This window comes from Montipora capricornis, chromosome 5 (genome assembly GCF_036669925.1).
Source record: "Montipora capricornis isolate CH-2021 chromosome 5, ASM3666992v2, whole genome shotgun sequence".
NCBI lineage: Eukaryota > Metazoa > Cnidaria > Anthozoa > Scleractinia > Acroporidae > Montipora > Montipora capricornis.
The window spans coordinates 15,992,988-16,013,620 of record NC_090887.1 but is presented as its reverse complement, the minus strand read 5'-3'; the positions used below and the strand labels follow the sequence as shown (position 1 = coordinate 16,013,620).

Here is a 20,633-nt window from a genome sequence, read left to right as displayed (position 1 = left end):
CAGGAAATTTATATTTCCACAACCCCATCATTGGCACTTTCAATTATTTTTCCTGTACGATATTTTTTGCATTATTTGCACTACTACATGTAACAATACTCTTAATCCCTTCAAATGTCTCTCGATATGCTTTGCATTGCATATCTAGTATGCTCTTGTCTTTTTTCCAGTTGTAAGTTCTAGTTAAGCTAACTTTATCAGTAACATTTTAGATGTACCGTCGATTTTTTGTCCTCACTCCCAAGCCCAAAACCAGTGATTCTTTGTTTTTAGTCTCTCTACATCAGCAGGTACAAATGCAGGGCACAAGTCACCGATCATTGTTTTACCTATAAAGAAAGTATCCTAAACATTCATCAAAGCTAAGGTTAGGCCCAAAAACTTTTCTTTAGGCTTAATTAGGCCTAAAATTAGCTTTTTTGAATGTTTAGGATACTTTTATTTAGACCTAACTAGTCCTAAGGTTACCTTTGAAAATGTTTAGCATACTTTCTGTATAAGTTAAATAATGACCTGTGACCTGTGTTTTGTACCTGCCGCTCTCTACATGTGCCATTCGAAGTGTTAGATTCCAGAAATTGCTGCATATAATTTCCTAATTAACTTATACAAACATGTAGATTAATAATATTTATAAATGTTGGTCTCTTGATGCTGTAATCTGTCGTCACTCACTTTTTAAAAGTTGATCTCTCCTCTTTTATACCAAGGGCATGGTTACATGAATAAATACACTTTGTATTGCAGTACTTATAAGGACTAGCTTGTCACGGTATAAAGGATTGTACAGTCATGTAAACAACAAATACTGCTGGCATTTAATAATATGGAACTACAAAATCTTTAACAAAATCATCCTAATCAACAGTTATTTATTAAGAACAATATTCACCAAATGCATAACAGATTTGAGTCAGCTTAGAACTTGTTATCACCATGAATTCTCTGACAAATTTTGTTTCTTTCAAATGAACGATTTATTCTTTATTCTTTAGATTTCAACCAAGATACTAGTTCATCAACTGTAACATGTAAGTTATCTTGAGTTCATAAATAATGATATATATTTTACTTAACTACATGTAGACTCTTTTTGAGTTCACAATTTCCTATTTAGTCTTCCTTATTCATAATATTAATAGTTAGATTTGTTCATTTGTTTTCTATAGGTAATGAGCTGAAACCATTCTTGCTAAACTCCACTAAGGTTTCAAATGATAGTTACATGGCTCCCGTAAGTAATAGCTGCCATCATTTATTGAACACCAAACAATTTTTCTCATAAAATAATTCCACTTAGTATATATTGTTTCTTTCAAATGAATGAATTGTTTTTTTTTTCAGATTACAACCACAATACTACTACATATAAAAATAACTTGCATGTTACACTTGAGTGTAACAGGTAAGCTGTCTTCATAAATGATATTTAATTATTTTTACTTAACTAAACCCTTTTTTATTTCACAATTTCCTAATATTTAGTCTTCCTTATTCACAATATTGATAGTTAGATGTCTTCATTTGTTTTCAATAGATAATGATCTGAAACAACCATTTTTACTGAACTCCACTCAATTTTTAAATGACAACAGTCACATGACTCTTGTAAGTAATAGCTACAATAATTATTATAGCTGCCATCATTTATTGATGCTAACGTCTTTTTGTAAAATAGTTCCACTTAGCATATTTTGTTTCTCTTTCAAATGAATGACTTATTGCTTTTCTTTCAGGTTACAAACAGATAACTAGAAGTACATCAAGTGTAACATGTAAGGTATCTTCATAAGTAATGATAATTATATATTTTACTTAACTAGACCCTTTTTTATTTCACAATTTCCTAATATTTAGTCTTCCTTATTGATAATATTGATAGTTAGATGTCTTCATTTGTTTTCAATAGATGATCTGAAACAACCATTCTTACTGAACTCCACTCAATTTTCAAATGACAACAGTCACATGACTCCTTGTAAGTAATAGCTACAATAATTATTATAGCTGCCATCATTTATTGATGCCAACGTCTTTTTGTAAAATAATTCCACTTAGCATATTTTGTTTCTCTTTCAAATGAATGACTTATGCTTTTCTTTCAGGTTACAAACATGATACTAGAAGTACATCAAGTGTAACATGTAAGTTGTCTTCATAAGTAATGATAATTATATAATTTTACTTAACTAGACCCTTTTTTATTTCACAATTTCCTATTTAGTGTACTTATTCATAATATTAATTTGATAGGTACATTTCCTTATTTGTTTTCAATAGATAATGATCTGAAACCATTCTTACTGAACTCCACTGAATTTTCAAATGACAACAGTCACATGACTCCTTGTAAGTAATAGCTACAATAATTATTATACCTGCCATCATTTATTGATGCTGAGTCTTTTTGTAAAATAGTTCCACTTAGCATATTTCGTTTCTCTTTCAAATGAATGACTTATTGCTTTTCTTTCAGGTTACAAACATGATACTAGAAAGTACATCAAGTGTAACATGTAAGTTATCTTCATAAGTAATGATAATTATATATTTTACTTAACTAGACCCTTTTTATTTCACAATTTCCTAATATTTAGTCTTCCTTATTGATAATATTGATAGTTAGATGTCTTCATTTGTTTTCAATAGATAATGATCTGAACAACCATTCTTACTGAATTTCCACTGAATTTTCAAATGACAACAGTCACATGACTCCTTGTAAGTAATAGCTACAATAATTATTATAGCTGCCATCATTTATTGATGCTAAGTCTTTTTGTAAAATAGTTCCACTTAGCATATTTTGTTTCTCTTTCAAATGAATGACTTATTGCTTTTCTTTCAGGTTACAAACATGATACTAGAAGTACATCAAGTGTAACATGTAAGTTATCTTCATAAGTAATGATAATTATATAATTTTACTTAACTAGACCCTTTTTTATTTCACAATTTCCTAATATTTAGTCTTCCTTATTGATAATATTGATAGTTAGATGTCTTCATTTGTTTTCAATAGATAATGAGCTGAAACAACCATTCTTACTGAACTCCACTCAATTTTCAAATGACAAACAGTCACATGACTCCTTGTAAGTAATAGCTACAATAATTATTATAGCTGCCATCATTTATTGACGCCAACAGTCTTTTTGTAAAATAGTTCCACTTAGCATATTTTGTTTCTCTGTCAAATGAATGACTTTATTGCTTTTGCTTCAGGTTACAATCATGACACTAGAAGTACATCAATTGTAACATGTAAGTTATCTCTAAGTAATGATATATAATTTTACTTGTTATAACTGACCCTTTTTTATTTCACAATTTCCTATTTATTCTTCATTATTAATAATATTAATAGCTAAATTTGTTCATTTGTTTTCAATCTATAGATAATGGTCCGAGACAACCATTCTTGCTAAAGTCCACTGAAGTTTCCAATGACAACAGTTACATGGCTTCCAGTAAGTAATAGCTCCTTGTAAAATAGTTCCACTTGGTATATTTTGTTTCTTTCGAATGAATGAATTGCATTGGTTTTTTTTTTTCAGATTACAACCAAGATACTAGTGCATCACATGTAACATGTAAGTTATCTTCAGGGTCATAACGAGGTATATGGGATCAAGAATCACAGCTCTGGGATCTGGAATCGCAACATGTGACATCAGGATCGGGATCAAATTTTTGTGGGTTCAGGGATCAAAAATTCTCATTATTTTTGCGTAAAAATATGGAATTAGTTACAAAAATATGTACCTTATTACAACCCTGTTATCTTCATAAATAATCATGATATATAATTTTACTTAACTAGACCCTTTTTTTTTACAATCTCCTATTTAGGCTTCCTTATTCATAATATTAATAGTTAGATTTGTTCATTTGTTTTCATTAGACAATAGTCTGAGACGACCATTCTTGTTAAACTCCACTGAAGTTTCGAATGATGACAGTTCAATGGCTTCCTGTAAGTAATAGCTACTGTCATTTATTGACACCAAAAGTTTTCTTGTAAAATAGCTCCACTTGGTATATTTTGTTTCTTTCAAATGAATGAATTATTGTTGTTGTTTTTTTCAGATTACAACCAAGATGCTAGTACATCAAGTGACGGTAGTGTAACATGTAAGTTATCGTCAAGGTCATCACTAGGTATACAGGATCAGAGATCACAGCCCTGGGATCTGAAATCACAACACATGAGATGAAGATCGGGATCAGCAGTATTTTGCATAGAATCAGGGATCAAAATTCTCATTAATTTTGGGTAAAATATGGAATCAGTCACAAAAAAATATACCTTGTTACGATCCTATTATCTTCATAAATAATGATATATAATTTTACTTTAATACTAGACCTTTTTATTTCACAATCTCTTCCTTAGTCTTCCTTTTTTATAATATTGATAGTTACATTTCTTCATTTGTTTTCAATAAATAATGATCTGAAACAACCATTCTTGTTAAACTCCACTGAAATTCAAATGATAACAGTTACATGGTTACCTGTAAGTAATAACTCTCATCATTTATTGACCCAACAGCCTTCTCATAAAATAGTTCAACTTAGTAATTCTCATGACATAACAAGAAACAAAAGTCTTTTCTTCTTACAAATTACTGAACTATAATCAGGAATGTTACTTTTTTCCACAGATGAGACAAATTTTAACAAGCAGCCATTAGAAAATGAACTAAATGATCATGGTAAGTCAGTTTTGCAGACAGAACAACTTGTTTTACTATATGGACTTAAGAATATTCTAAAAGTAACAACTAAAATTTTGAATAAGTAATTTCATAGTAAAAATTAAAGTAAATGATATCAAAAAACAATACTTTGATACCTGCATCCATACACTACAATGTATACACATGAATCACAACAATATTATTTTCTTATAAAAAATAGTTGCCACTACTTTTTTACCAGATGACAGAAATATTGATCAGCAAAGAATGGAGATCAATGAAGTGAATGATGGTGAGTTTGCAAACAGTACAACTTGCAAAAGTAAATGATAACCAAACAACATTTTCATATCTGCATCCATATACACATAATGGCAATTACCCCTATAAAGGAACAGATGGGATAAATTATATAAGTATATAATTTTACTTAACTAGACCCTTTTTTATTTCACAATTTCCTAATATTTAGTCTTCCTTATTGATAATATTGATAGTTAGATGTCTTCATTTGTTTTCAATAGATAATGATCTGAAACAACCATTCTTACTGAACTCCACTCAATTTTCAAATGACAACAGTCACATGACTCCTTGTAAGTAATAGCTACAATAATTATTATAGCTGCCATCATTTATTGGCGCCAACAATCTTTTTGTAAAATAGTTCCACTTAGCATATTTTGTTTCTCTGTCAAATGAATGACTTATTGCTTTTGCTTCAGGTTACAATCATGACACTAAAGTACATCAAGTGTAACATCAAGTGTAACATGTAAGTATTAATTAAAGTAAATGATATCAAAAAACAATACTTTGATACCTGCATCCATACACTACAATGTATACACATGAATCACAACAATATTATTATTCTTATAAAAAATAGTTGCCACTACTTTTTTACCAGATGACAGAAATATTGATCAGCAAAGAATGGAGATCAATGAAGTGAATGATGGTGAGTTTGCAAACAGTACAACTTGCAAAAGTAAATGATAACCAAACAACATTTTCATATCTGCATCCATATACACATAATGGCAATTACCCCTATAAGGAACAGATGGGATAAATTTTGATAATCAGCCACTGAAAAACAAAGAAATGATGGTGAATCAGTTTTCAGATTGTATAACTTATTAGTACCATGAACTTTACCATATCGCTAGTTGTTGTCCTTCAGTAGCATTTTGTAGTAATGATTCCAAGTTCGAATGAGGCCTAACACTACTGTGAAGCTTTTTGTACCCAATTATTCCATCAAGGATCAACCCTAGTATTGGAATTGGGCCCACACAAGGACAGAGAAAAACTCTGACCAGGGTGGGATTTGAACCCACGACCTTCGGATTAGATCACCGCTGCTCTACCGACTGAGCTACAAGGCCAGAACGGGAGCTGGCCGTGGGTATGTGAGATGTTATTCACAAGGACAAATTCGGCTCGGCCCAAGCCTAATTTTAGGTAATCGCTAGTTGTTGTCCTGCAGTAGCGTTTTGTAGTAATGATTCCAAGTTCGAATGAGGCCTAACACTACTGTGAAGCTTTTTGTACCCAATTATTCCATCAGGAATCAACCCTAGTATTGGAATTGTCCTTGTGTGGGCCCAATTCCAATACTAGGGTTGATCCCTGATGGAATAATTGGGTACAAAAAACTTCACAGTAGTGTTAGGCCTCATTCGAAGTTGCAATCATTACTACAAAATGCTACTGAAGGACAACAACTAGCAATTACGTAAAAATTAGGCTTGGGCTGAGCCGAATTTGTCCTTGTGAATAACATCTCACATACCCACGACCAGCTCCCGTTCTGGCCTTGTAGCTCAGTCAGTAGAGCAGCGGTGATCTAATCCGAAAGTCGTGGGTTCAAATCTCACCCTGGTCAGAGTTTTTCTCTGTCCTTGTGTGGGCCCAATTCCAATATTAGGGTTGATCCCTGATGGAATAATTGGGTACAAAAAACTTCACAGTAGTGTTAGGCCTCATTCAAACTTGGAATCATAACTTTACCATACTTTAAGACTAACAACTAAATCTTCAATTATTATTAATTTAGTGGTAAAACACGAAGGAAAAAATATCAAAAAATAATATTTTGATACCTGTATTTATATACAAATGAATCACAATTATTCCTGTAAAGAATTAGTTGCAAGCATTACATATAAGATAAACAATAGACCAAGTAGATTCATCGTGTCTTTAAATTTTGACAACAAATGAATAAAAACCAAGATCTTAAGTGACAGTGATATTTCGGTATAAGCTGTACCATCATCCGACAAAAAATGCATACAAAAATTAGGAACTTCAAGTAATAGTTACAAGAGGTATACTTAAGAGAACAGGCAGAGTTCCCTCCTGGATTTTAATCCATGTTAAGTGATGACACTTAGCGTTTGATATGGAAAGCCTCTTTATACAATAGCAGGTTCCAATATATTGTCATCATAATCTAACACCGTGGTATTATTCTGAACTACATTGATTGCATATTCATTGTTCCCGAAATTAGTTGGTATCAAATGTTATTTTAAGTATCAAGTAAATTGAATAAATTATTATGCATAATGGTTGAATGGTCACACGTGCATAGATCACACTCTCCTTATCAGTAACAGCATGTTTGGGCGAGAAGGGTTCTGTCAGTTTTGCCAATGTATCATGACTGGAAACCAAGACAAATGAATTTGTAAGCAACATGTGATTTGTTTAAAAGTGACACTTTATCTTTGCTGTTGGTGTAGAAGCATAATTTTGTGGTTTTCTTACAGATTCTGAACTGGATGTTAGGGTTTTATAGGTGTCTCCACAGCTCTCGTTTAAAGGAATGTAGAAGTTGTGATGTTTTCTTGCCAATATAGGGAATAGAAAACCAAATGGTGACAGGTTCATCTTTGTTTTTAGAGTTGTTGCCTGTTCTGTGGTTCTTGTTGAGAGCATTAGAGGAGAAGCAATGACAGAAAGCTGTTCTATGAAGTGATCTTTTTTAGAAAGTTTAGTTCTAATAATTAGAACTAAACCTTATTTAACCATATTGGGTAAGCAGATTCTATGGATGTGGTCGACTAGTATTCTGATCCAAGAAATTTTGTGACGTCAAGGAACGAAACTGTTAAAGTTAATATATTGACCAGAGAAGATTGTCTTTTCACTAGATTCCAATCCCATTAGGTGAGATGTTAATACTCAGAAAGTGAGGGGTGATGTTTTCAAACAAGTCATAAGTGAAGCGTATATTCTTGTCAAAGTTATATCAGATTTAATTAGGAGTAGCATGTCGTCAACATATCTACAGTAGAATGTTATCAATAATATATTTATACTCAATAAGAGGTTTGACAACTATCTGTTCAAAGTCTGTCATAATAATGTTGGCCAGTACTAGACCTACAGAGACTCATGCTCACCCCATCAGTTTGTTCGAATAATTTGTTGTTACATGAGAACACAGTTTCACTACAGGTATCAAGAATTAGCTTACAAAGCGTAGATTTCTTGAGCTTTGTATCAATCAGCTTTTTGCTAAAGATTCTCTCTAAAATAGTATTGTTGGAGAGTAATATTTGTGAAAAGCAATTCCATATCGAGGGAGACAAACTTGTAGCCTTGAATAAACAGATTTAGAGGTATTGATTTGATTCAATTCACTGCATCAAAAGTATCCTTTAAAGTGAATTCGTTCTGAGTACGTGGCTGCAAAAGTTCGCTTATATATTTACCAACAAAGTAGTGCATAATGCCTGTGGTGTCAATTATAAGGCGCAACTTTGATAAGCAGTCAAACAGTTTGTGGATCTTAGGAAGGCCATGAACACGGGCAGGTCTAACATTCCATGGGTGAATTTTCTTGTACGTGTGTTTGTCCAGTTAGCCACATTTAACGAGGGAGCGGAGATGTCACTGAACAGCAGTAACGCAGCGATTGGATCAGTATTCATGGTTTTAAACTTTCTACGATCAGAGAAGACTGTCCATTGATTTCACATAGTTGTCTTTGAGAATCAGGACGTACACCTTCTCCTTTATCTGGTTTTGAAATAATAGTGGTGATTTGTAGCTTCTTAATGATCTTAATGTGCACACTACTCTGTTGGTAAATACATAAGCGAACTCTTGCAGCCACTCACCTAGAACGAATTCACTTTAAAGGATACTTTTGACACAGCCAATCGAATCAAATCAATACCTCCATATTTGTTTATTCAAGGCTACATGTCTGTCTCCCTCGATGCGGAATCGCTTTTCACAAATGTTCCTCTCCAACGGACTCTCAATATTATTTTGGAGAGAATCTTTTATTAGCAAAAAGCTCATTGACACAAAGCTCAAGAAATCTACGCTTCGTAAGCTAATTCTTGATACCTGTACTTATTTTGGAGAGAATCTTTAACAAGTTGATCGACACAACGCTCAAGAAATCTACACTTCATAAGCTAATTCTTGATACCTGTACTAAAACTGTGTTCTCATGTAACAACAAATTATTCGAACAAACTGATGGGGTCAGCATGGTACCGACTAACATTAATTGATTATTATGACAAATTTTGAACAGATAATCGTCAAACCTCTCATTGACCATAAATTGATAACATTCTACTGTAGAAATATTGACGACATGCGAATTAAACCTGATACAATCAATGTAATCTTAGACTACTTTCATAAGTTTAACAAGAACGTCACTTTACTTATGACTTGTTTGAAAACACCACCCTGCAATTTCTGAATATTGACATCTCACCCAGTAGCATTGGAATCTCCGAAAAAACACCTTCTCTAGTCAATACACCAACTTTGACAGTTTCATTCCTTGGCGTCACAAAATTTCTTGGATCAGAGCACTAGTCGACTACATCCATAGAATTTGCTCCCCCAATATCGTTAAATTAGAACTAAAACTTCTAAAAAAAATCACCTCATGGAAAAGCTTTCTCTCGCATATTGCTCATACACTTATTCGCCACTTCTCCTCCAACACCTTCAACAAGAAACACACAACAACCAACAACTCTAAAGACAAAGAAGAACCCGTCACCATTTGACTTTCTATTCCCTATATTGGCAAGAAAACATCACAACTGCTACATTCCTTTAAACGAAAGCTGCACAGACACCTAAAAAAAACCTAACATCCAGTTCAGAATCCACAAGAAAACTACAAAATTGCTCTTCTACACTAACAACAAAAAAGTGCCACTTTAAAACAAATCACACGTTATCTACAAAATAATTCATTTATCCCAGTTGCCAATCATTATACATTGGCAAAACTGACAGAACCCTTCTTACCCAAAGACGTGAACACGCTGTTACTGATAAAGAGAGTGCAATTTATAAACATCTACGTACATGCAAACATTTAACCTTTATCCATAATTTATTCAATTTACGGGATATTTTAAATAACATCACCACACCAACTATTTCTGGCAACAATGGAATAGAAAAGTATCAGTATGCTCCCTTCCTAACAGGGCTGAAGAGATGCCACAGGCAGCAATTTCCTGCTCATATTTTATTAAGAAAAACTATTAAAGACATTACAATAAACTCATAGGGAAAACATAAGATACAAAATAAAGCAGGGGGAAAGATCAAATTGCTGAACAGAAAAAAACAGAAAGACTTGAGGTTTGAAAATGTTAAACCAAGAAGACTCACATGGTAGGATGAATGTAAGAATCAAATAAGGTAGTCATGTGATAGAAAGTAACACTCTCCTCTGAAACGCTGCCCAGAATTTGCTTACCTGCATTATTGAATATACAAAGTTGTATCCATGACTAGGCTCGATGTCCACCGCTCACTCGAGTTCGGGTATCCTCCCCGAGAAGAGACCTAGCCGCAGTCAAAGGTCTTGAAAATGTCATGGAAAGAATCACGTCGCTGTATCATGTGGTATTAGAAAAATTGGAATCTTCACTTCTTTCTGATAACGTATTCAAACACCCTGATCAGAAGTAGGAATTCCTGGAGAAGAAAACGTGCAATTCCAACTGTAGAAAAATCAATAAAAAGAATATAACCAAAGAATTAACTGCCTGCTAGACTGCATTTTCTCATGTTTCTAATTCTGTACATAAAAACTTAGAGAATACAATAATTGAAGAATTTGCCAATAAATATATAGAAAAAAGCATCTGCAACTGGCTGTAAATTCAACAGCACATAATATTCATGGACAAGGTTGTTAATCAACATAAAATTTGTGTCTGTGAGGGACTTTACCACTGAATGGAAACATCAAGATTGACTTATGTGATCATATCATCACATCATATATCTTTCTTTACCCTCAGATTTTAGAGTAGCTTGCTGTAGCTAACATCTCCGTGCATTTATCCTCCCAACCATAATACACCACAGAAGAACTAGAGAGTCTAACCATTTGCAAATGTAATTACAAAGGCAGCACTTTCTCCTCAGATATTTAAAGACCCTAAGTGTTGGTCCGGCCGGAGTTGAACTCACGACCTCCCGCGTGACAGCCCGCTGCTCAACCAACTGAGCCACCAGTACATGGTCGCACACCAAACAATGATGTTTGAGCAAAATTTCAGCAAGCCCCTAATTTTTCCTGAATTAGCAACTTTACTTCTTTATATCTCTGCTTCTGAACAATGAATTTTTTTTCATTAATTTGAAACATTTGTCTTTCAAAAAAAATTGTGTAAAAAAAATTTTTTTTTTTCCAGCTGACAACACAGGAACAGCAAATGCCTGCAGTAAGTCAACATTTTTATTATTTTTCCACAACCATAATGTGTAATGTACCAAAACTCCCTTAGTTCCCTATAGCATATCAGAGTGTGCTTCTTACAGTATCTTTTTTAATTAATATGACTAGTCTTCTTTTAAATATGATGATAATTTACTTAAAATTACCACATAGTAATATGTTGCTCCTTCAAATGATTTCACAAGTATCACAAGTAAAAGTATCTTCCCCAATAGTACATGAAGACTTGTTCTGACTCTTTACCTTTTTCAGCATTTTCTTCTATTGTGAGTTAACCTTTTGCACAACAATGATGTCCATCTATAAAACATCATTACCATCAGTCTTTTAATATCATTGCCTTATCCTTACCTTTAAATTATAATCTAAAAGATGTCTTACATATTGATCAATAGCAATAGCATTAGCCAATTAGTCAACTAAAAGAATCCTCAAGCAATTTTACATCATTATAGTTTTTGCACTAAATCCAATAACTAAACATTAGCTGCAATATCCAATTATAAAATGTAACAGACAGATACTGGTAAGCTAAAATTATTATTACTTACATAATAACAAATTATTCCTTTTTCTCCATCTAGCAACACAATATACTAAAAAAAGGAAAAGAGGTAATAAAATAAATAATATTTGTTACATGTGTACAGATACCCTACATTATTGCTTTATTTTTCTTTAGAAACAAATATACATACTTATTGCCGCTCGATCCAGTTTTTACTACTCGTTTATTACTTTTTCTTTGTTCATCAGTCAAAGTACAATCCACTTCATACTCCATGAATCTTTTCTCTGCTTCCACCAAACCATCATGACAAAGCATTGCAATCAAATACTTTTTGATCTCATACTTTTTCATTACACACCAATAATAATTATCATTGCAACAACAAATTCATTGACCCCTAAAGCATCTACAACATCAAAAAATGTTATAATGGCACAAACATAGAAGCAAAACTCAACACAATTCTACAATGAAGTTAAGAAACACAATTTTTTACAGAAATACAGCAATCTTTCACAAAACACAATAATCTTTCTAGAATATAAAAGCAAACTAAAACAATAACATTTCAAAGTACATGTAGTGGTAACTAACCCTAACACTAGAACTAAACATGGGTAGTCCTTTTGTTCCCCGTCTCAGCCTCAGATACTTTCCATGCCTCTCCAACCACCTCAGCCTTTCCTGCTTGTATCCAATAAACCTCAATGGTAGTTTTCTGTCATGACTAGAACTGCTCCTCCTGCCAACGCCCTAACTGTCACTTCCAGCACATCTCCAACACGGTGGTTGTGGGGACAACCACCCTGGTGCTCAGTGTCCCAAAGAAACCCAACTGTAACATACCTCTGCCTCCATTGCCTGCACCATCCACACCTATCAACATTCCCTGCTTGACCTACAAGAATGAAATAACTCAATAAAGCCTTTCCAATTCTATTTACATGTCCATATGCTGGCTTTTGGCTAATTTCTAAATTCAGCAATTCAAATAACATTGGAAATATGACTAGTGGCAATCATTGTACTGTGTGGGGTTGTGACAACAATCAAAGGTACCCAGAGAAGCAAAAGATTCTTCCTCACATTCAAATATTAAGATTTTACCCACCCAAAAATAAGAATGATGTTTTGTCACAATCTACAGCTATGAATCATGGCAAATTCAAAGTTTCAATGAGTACAAAAGTCTATTGAAATAAATGTGTATGACGTTACACAACCTCTAAATGTCCTACAACAACTTTGTACAAAAACAGTATAATTGTGGAAGCATTAAAACCTCAAAGACCCTCTCCAAAAATTAGATCTATAGAGAACTAGTATGAAAATGACACTTTTGTATTGGTTGAAGTCATAGTGAAGCTTGACAAATTTGCTTAAATCCAGTGACTTTAATACATATAATTCTACATGTACATAATAATTTCACAGAAGAAAAGATTTGTTTATATGTAACAACTGGGGAATATCAGATATGAATTCCCAGTGTTATCTAAATCTATCGAAACAGAAACGACTATATTTTATGGAAAAGGAGCAATAAAACAGCTGCCTCAAGGCACAAAGAGATTGAAACTGTTTGCTTGAGCAGAATTATCAGACTATACATTTATGTGACTGGACTCTCAGAGTTTTTAGAAAATAATAGTGGCTTCAAAACCCTTGGATTTTTGTCATTTTATAAACAAGAACTGAACCTTTGGATTTCCTCATGTTTTCCATCACTTACTTCATCCCTCCAAAGAGCAATAACTGTGTAAAAAGAATTTCCATCTCCTCTGACAACAGCTTCTCTCCTTTGAGGAAGTATATTTCCAGAAGCCATAATTCGTTTACACAAGACGAACGTAATAAAAAAACAGACTAGACACACAGAACTACAACTAAAAAGGCTTCATTGGGTTATTTCCTCCAGATTTGTAGATTATTTTGTAATATGTCGAAACCATAACAAAATGTCAATTTCAAAATAAACCTTAGGGATCCTCATGCAAGCAAGATTACTTCAAGTGAATTTTACAGTGTATGTCATATTTCATGGTTACTCAAACAAAAACTTATACTTGCCTTGTATCAAAATTGCCCCAATCAATTTCTGATAAATTTGTGTCGAAAAGAGTGTTGATCTCTATCCAAATAGTTTTTTCAATGTCAAAATAACTTTCTGCCATACATTTTCTTATATCGACTTGCAATGTTTGCCCCCTCACAATCTCAAAACCCTTTGCATATAAACAGAAATCCAATTACTGGCAACTCATTCATTGCCTGAACAACTTATCACTCACATTTTTAAATATTCAATTATCTTTTCCAGCCAAAAGACACCAAGCAGACACTATCATTGGTAAATATTACTGCATGAACTTATTTCATCACCAATAAACACACTTGTTAAATACATATACTTATATGTAATGACACTAAAGGAATCAACTGTCCAGAGCACAGGCAAACAACTCTAAGGATAAAAAAGCGTGTGACATCACGCTATTTTCAGACAGTTGTAACAGCTTATTCAACTTGTCAATACAAATGTTCCATAAAAACTTCAAATTGCAATGTTTCTTTTCTAGAACTCATTTTATCGACAGCCAGATAAATAAAGTTCACTCACCTACTATTTTCTGTCTTGTCCTGAGTGATTTGACATGTTTTTGACATGCTTCAATTTCCTCTTCAGATCACACCCGTTGCCACATACAACATAAATAGACAAGGTGTCCAACTTCTAAGACCGCTCACAGCCAAATACCTCAAGAATTTACCCAAATTTCTCCCCTTCCAAAGGTCACTCGCCTCCCAACCTTGAGCACATAGAAAGTCAATAATTTTACTAGCATCGTATCAAAAATTATCAAATTTACACAGCTCTATAACCTCAAAACCCTGCTCAATTTTCAACCTTTGCTCACATTTTTGTTATAGCCAGATCATGTAGACAGAGTTCATCAATCATTGGAATTTGATCAAATCAAACTAACCAATCAAAAAGTGCAGATTTATAATTTTGTCCCTCTTGGAGAAAATTTGTGCTTTTTGATTGGTTAATTTGATTTGATCAAATTCTGTCCACATCATCTGGTTATAACAAAAACCTCAGCAAAGATTGAAAATTGAGCACAACTTTGAGATTGCATAACTGTGTAAATTTCATGATTTTTGGCACGATACTAGTAAAATTATCAACTTTCTATGCTCCCAAGATTGGAAGGCAAGCAACCTTTGCAAGTAGGACAAATTCAGCTAAATTCTGAAGTCGCTCAGCTGTGAGCAGTCTTGGAAGTTGCACGCCTTGTCTATTTATATTAGGCTGATTTAGCAACAGAATGGGAACATCAGTGGCGACGTCGCGCGCAGCAAAACTACCAATGACAATTTAGAATATAGAAGAAGCGTGGGGTCTATTCTATTCTGAATTCTCATTGGTGTTTTTCCTGCGCGCGCCATCGCCACTGACATCCTCGTTCTGTTGCTAAATCAGTCTATTGTATGTGACGACGTATATCATCTAAAGAGGAAATCAAAATGTCCCAAAAATTCATCAATCACTAAGGATAACACAGAAAATAGTAGGTGAGCAAATTTCATTTATCTGGCTGTCCATAAAATGAGTTTTCAAAAAGAAACACCACAACTTGACGATTTTATGGAACATTTTCCTCGATTCGTTAAATCGACCGTTACAACTCTTTTAAAATAACACGACGTCACACGCTCTCGTATCCCTTAGGGCCGATTTATGCGACAAGCTCACAACAGGCCTACGACATAACTTACCATTGTCGCAGCATTTTAAAACATCTTTTAAAATGCTACGACATTTGCCTGTAACCAAAGGTCAACATTTTGTACTAACCCCCTTTCAAAAACAAGGTAGACAAGACCCGTCGTCTTCTTTCTCCCGTACAAGTATACCCAATGTCTCTTTCCGCCACTGTGCTTCACATTAATTCAACCATCCCCAATCCATCACATTCCTCCTACCAAAATATTTCCAAAACAATAATACGCTGTTATAGCCAAATTATATCAATGTCAAAGATCCCAAAACAAACACCTTTTTTCTTAACTTACGTAAAACTTCTACATTACAATCGTCTCCCTTTCGATTTAAACAAGCCTAAATGTAATAATGTTTCAAAAAAACTATTTTACTCACTAAATGGCATACAAAACCAGAGTACGCAATTCCGAGCTCCCCTTGCTGAACACAAATTTATATGGCTGACTTTGACTGACTTTTAAAGAAATAAAGCAAGAAGTTGAACAAATCCAGCTGGTCACTTCCATATTGAAAAATCGTCTCCATTTCCGTTTACTCTCATTTTTATTCTTGCCAAAATCCAATCTTCAAAACAACTCCCAAAACTCCGCGATAAGTTGAACCAAAACCACACATTCTCGTCGAGCTGTCGCCCAATAGCCCCCACATATCACTCATACGTCACTGACGTCACTCCCACGTGCCTGTGCCACGAAAACAACCAAACTGGTTTATTATTGTTATTGCGCATACGTTCTGCACATCTCGAGATACTCGGATTTCCTGATGCTTACTAATACAAGGATATTTTTGCGTGGTTTAAAAGTATCGGGAAAAGTAGATCTTAGTAAATACTCTTCATATCCTAAAAGAAAACTGGGGGTAACCATGCATTTTTTAGAGATAATGAAGCTTCAATTTGAGAAACAACGCCACACATTACTTTGTATTTTAAAGCTTTTTACAAATATTATTCATAAACTAAGAATACCTATCGGTAGAGTGCCAACGAGTAAACACTGGCACAGCTGTGTGCCGAGGGAAAATTAAGAAGTAACCAGAGGATAGACCATTTTTAAAATTGAATCCTTGTTTAAAAAAGCAGTACAATCTTTGGCTTTTAAAATGTCTAGAAGGATTCAACTTGTGGGGTAGATTACAAGTGAAATATGTAAGCTCGGAACCCTGAAATTTTGCAAAAAGAACACTATCCAAATTCATTTGCTAAGTTCCCTTAAGCTTGACAAATAGTGGCTACCTGGTAAACAGAGCTTAGACTTTTTTTCACTTTTGTAAACACTAATGGATAATCAGCACAAACTAACAGCGACACATCGTGTGACCCATGACTCGTATGATTTCGAGCACACTAGCTCGATTGGAAAGAGGCTTTATATTCCCTCTGATTTATGTTTATACTTAGTGAATATATTTGAATATATTTACGTATTTTTCCTTAATTATGGCACGCTGGCCGATTTTGTCAAGACAATTGACAAGATAGTTGTTTGGCACGCTCGCCGTGACTGTCAAATTTGTAATTTGAACACACCAACTCGATAAAAAAGAGGCGCCCTCTGATTGAGTTTATAGTGATTCTGTCCAAGTGGTTTTGCTTTTCTGTTTCTTAAATGGCACGCTGACCGACCTTGTCAACGCAATTGACTGTTTTGGCAAGCTAGCCGACACTGTGGCACCACCGCTCGCCATTTTCGAGCTGATCTCGATGCCTCGCTGGGCGATGTTTTCAGCCTGCTAGCTGCTAGATTTGTAACACTCTGGTTCCCAAAAACACTAAACTAAAGTACGTACAAAAAGACTACGCTCACGAGTGTATAATATCAATATTTCCACTCACCTTTTCCTGCCTGCTTCACACCTTCACAAGCCAACAAGAGTACGCCAGAATACGCCAGAAAATGATCGACCATGTGGTCATCTTGTCACCGATCATGATGTGATTGGTTTAGATTAAAAGATCCCGCAATCCCATTGGCTAACTCGAAAACAATCACCGATGATGTCACTCTTACATTACCTTATATTACCAAGAGAAAATGAGGGGACAGAGAGGGAGGCTCAAGGCGTTGGCCGGGATATGTTATGTCACGAAAGTTATTTTTAGACGAGCGGAATTCTTTGTTCTAGAGAAAGTCTGTCTTCCGAGACGTCCGCATGCAGTCTTGCTTCGCTCTCAGGTTCTTCTGATGGCGCACGTGGAAGGCTGATGAATATATATTTTCTTTCAAACATCGGACCGAGGTTGGCCTGCATGCGGACGTCTCGGAAGACTTCCGCTCGTCTAAAAATAACTTACGTGGACATGACATATCCCAAGAGCTGGACCGGGAGCCTCCTTCTCTGTCCCCTCATTTTCTCTTGATATTACCTTATGCTGAATTTCAATTCGAGAAATCTTTTCCCTGTACGTACCAAAATCAACTCGCGCACACGGCTTTATAATGCTGCCGCCTCGTCACCCTCGCGTCCTCGCGAGGGTAACTCGTTGGCAATTATCTTTGAAAATACGTGGTTACCCCCAATTTTATTTTTAGATTTCAATAACACTTGAGAAGATCTACATTCCCTGCGTAATCATAACCCTGGCAAAAAATATCTTTAATTAGTAGGCATATCGTCCTTAAAAATACCTTTCCCCCTTATATTTCTTTATGAGTAATCATTTCTTTAGCCGGAACAATTATTTTTCTCTCTCGTTTCCTTACCAAAACGTAAAAGACATGAAAATTCCACTGCCCACACTCTCCCAAGAGAAATAAATGCCTGTTTCTTGAAAGTCACGAAACATTTTCAAGCCTTTTTCAATTCCCTCTACCCTCTGTATCTTAAAAACGAAGAGATTTTAAGTCAACAAACTTTACTATCTTTTTACTTTTTATCCTCTTCAGTTGAAAAACATCTTTAAAAACTGGCTTATACAAACAAGCACAAGGCAGTTTTCTGAATGACTTTTCGAGCCCGAAAAGTTACCGGGACTTTCGAGAAACTGACGCCCCAATTCAGATTCCCTACATATGCCTGCCCCCCCCCCCCCCTTCCATCTGAAGCTGAACCATCATTTATACTACTAAGTCTATCAATATCACTTTCTATTCATTACTTCAATTTGATTATTCCTTTCCATTTCTAATTCAGCTCCAAATTCTCTCTCTCTCTCTCTCTCTCTCCACCAACAGATTGTAAAAATTGTGACAGATGTCTCCGGTTGCTAAAGAGGAAAGGCTGTGAATGCCACTTCTTGAAATGAACCTTCCGGATCTTTCCTTTCGTGGCTCCAGATCAACCAAACTATGGTCATACTATATATGTTGTTAAACGTAAATATTAGTATACGTTATCACGTTATTTTGAGTTTAATGTAAAGTAAATATAAACACGATTAATTTTTTTCAAAGACCAACGAAATTTTTCTTAGCCAATCAGAATGAAATATTTTTTAGTGTATGTTATTAGTATGTGTAATCAAATATCGACGAGTGAAATTAGGCAATAATTTCACGCACATTTTGTCAAAATTCAGATAATTTCCCAAGCCTTTAGGCGAGGGAAATTATCAGAATTTTCACAAAACGCAAGTGAAATTATTTCCTAATTTCACGAGAAAACCATTTGATTACCTTTTAATGTCATGGGTGACAAATTATGCTCACAACCGCAATTATAACATCGCTCAAGTACTTTATCCAACTGCTCAGAAGATCATCTCCAGGTTTTTCTCAAGGTTATTTTCGTCACACCACTTCTCAAAAACCGTCACCCAGTTAATTGTGTTTTTTCGCACATTTAAATTTTCTGCCGCTTCTTTTAATTTCGTAACTTCTTCAATGATCACTCTCTTAAATCTTGACGCCATCTTAACTTTAATCGAGATTCAAAAGATGTTACCATGGCAATTTTATAATTAACGTTGAAATTTCGCGGCAAAACTAAGAAGTAATATGTCACCCATAATATCAGTATAGGTAATCAAATGGTGACGCGTGAAATTTGGGAATAATTTCACGCGCGTTTTATCCAAATTCAAATAATCTCCTGAGCCTTTAGGCGAGGGAAATTACTTGATTTTGGACAAAACGCAAGTGAAATTATTTCCTAATTTCACGGGTATACTATTTGATTAGCTATTAATAACATGGTGACAAATTACTCCTTAATTTTCAAACCTAGATGCCTTTTTACCACTATATGAAAAGTTGCCATGGCAACGATGTAATTTCACATGTGAATTTATAAATTAACGCTGAAATTTCGCGCCAAAATTAAGGAGTAATTTGTCACCCATCTTATTAAAGCTGTAATCACACTTGACGCAAAAACAAGGTAATAACTACAAAATAATGATACAAAACCTATTGCTAGTTTCTGCATCAAACTTCTATAAAAATAATGTCACAACCTTCCTGTCTCCCGTAAGAAACTAAGGATTCAATCGTCAGTTATACACTGAATTCAACATATAGCATCTTTCCTATAACACTTAAGAAATCACGTTCCTTTCATTACCATCCGTATTACTGTTGCGTTTGTACTTATAAAATCTGAACTTTCTCCGTTTTCTTATTTGTTTTCTTTTTCTCACAAAAAATGCCTCAAACCAGCTACAACACTTTGAAAAAACAAACATTAACGCAACAACACCTTATTACCTAAAAGCAATATTATAGAACCATTTCAAACACCAATTACTTCTGAACAACAAGAGGTCATTTTTACGAGGTAAGAAATTATTCAAAAACTCTACAAAAAACACCCTAACCTTATATTTCGGCTAAAATTGCTTTTCCTCAAAACGAATCCCTTGATCTCTAATCAACACACCACGATGAACTTAACTCTCTTCAAAGTTTCCCAGATCAGAACATGCATGCAACTGTTTAT

At 34.4% G+C, this 20,633-nt stretch overlaps 1 long non-coding RNA gene across 4 annotated transcripts; it reads right to left on the bottom strand.

Annotated features, from left to right (window-relative positions):
* Positions 1-2,686: 2,686 nt before the first annotated feature.
* On the bottom strand, positions 2,687-17,717 carry LOC138049620 (uncharacterized). Of its 4 annotated transcripts, none has more exons than XR_011132415.1 (8): positions 17,593-17,717; positions 15,749-15,951; positions 13,698-13,764; positions 12,560-12,863; positions 12,006-12,050; positions 11,698-11,754; positions 10,465-10,711; positions 5,453-5,795 (listed from the first exon to the last, which is right to left on the bottom strand). It is a non-coding gene; the product is annotated as an uncharacterized lncRNA (long non-coding RNA). The 4 variants fall into 4 exon arrangements; XR_011132416.1 differs by lacking the exon at positions 17,593-17,717 and adding an exon at positions 16,127-16,926; XR_011132414.1 differs by lacking the exons at positions 15,749-15,951; positions 17,593-17,717 and adding an exon at positions 2,687-4,193 and having other exon boundaries at positions 5,755-5,795; positions 13,698-13,821.
* Between the last annotated feature and the right edge of the window lie 2,916 nt (positions 17,718-20,633).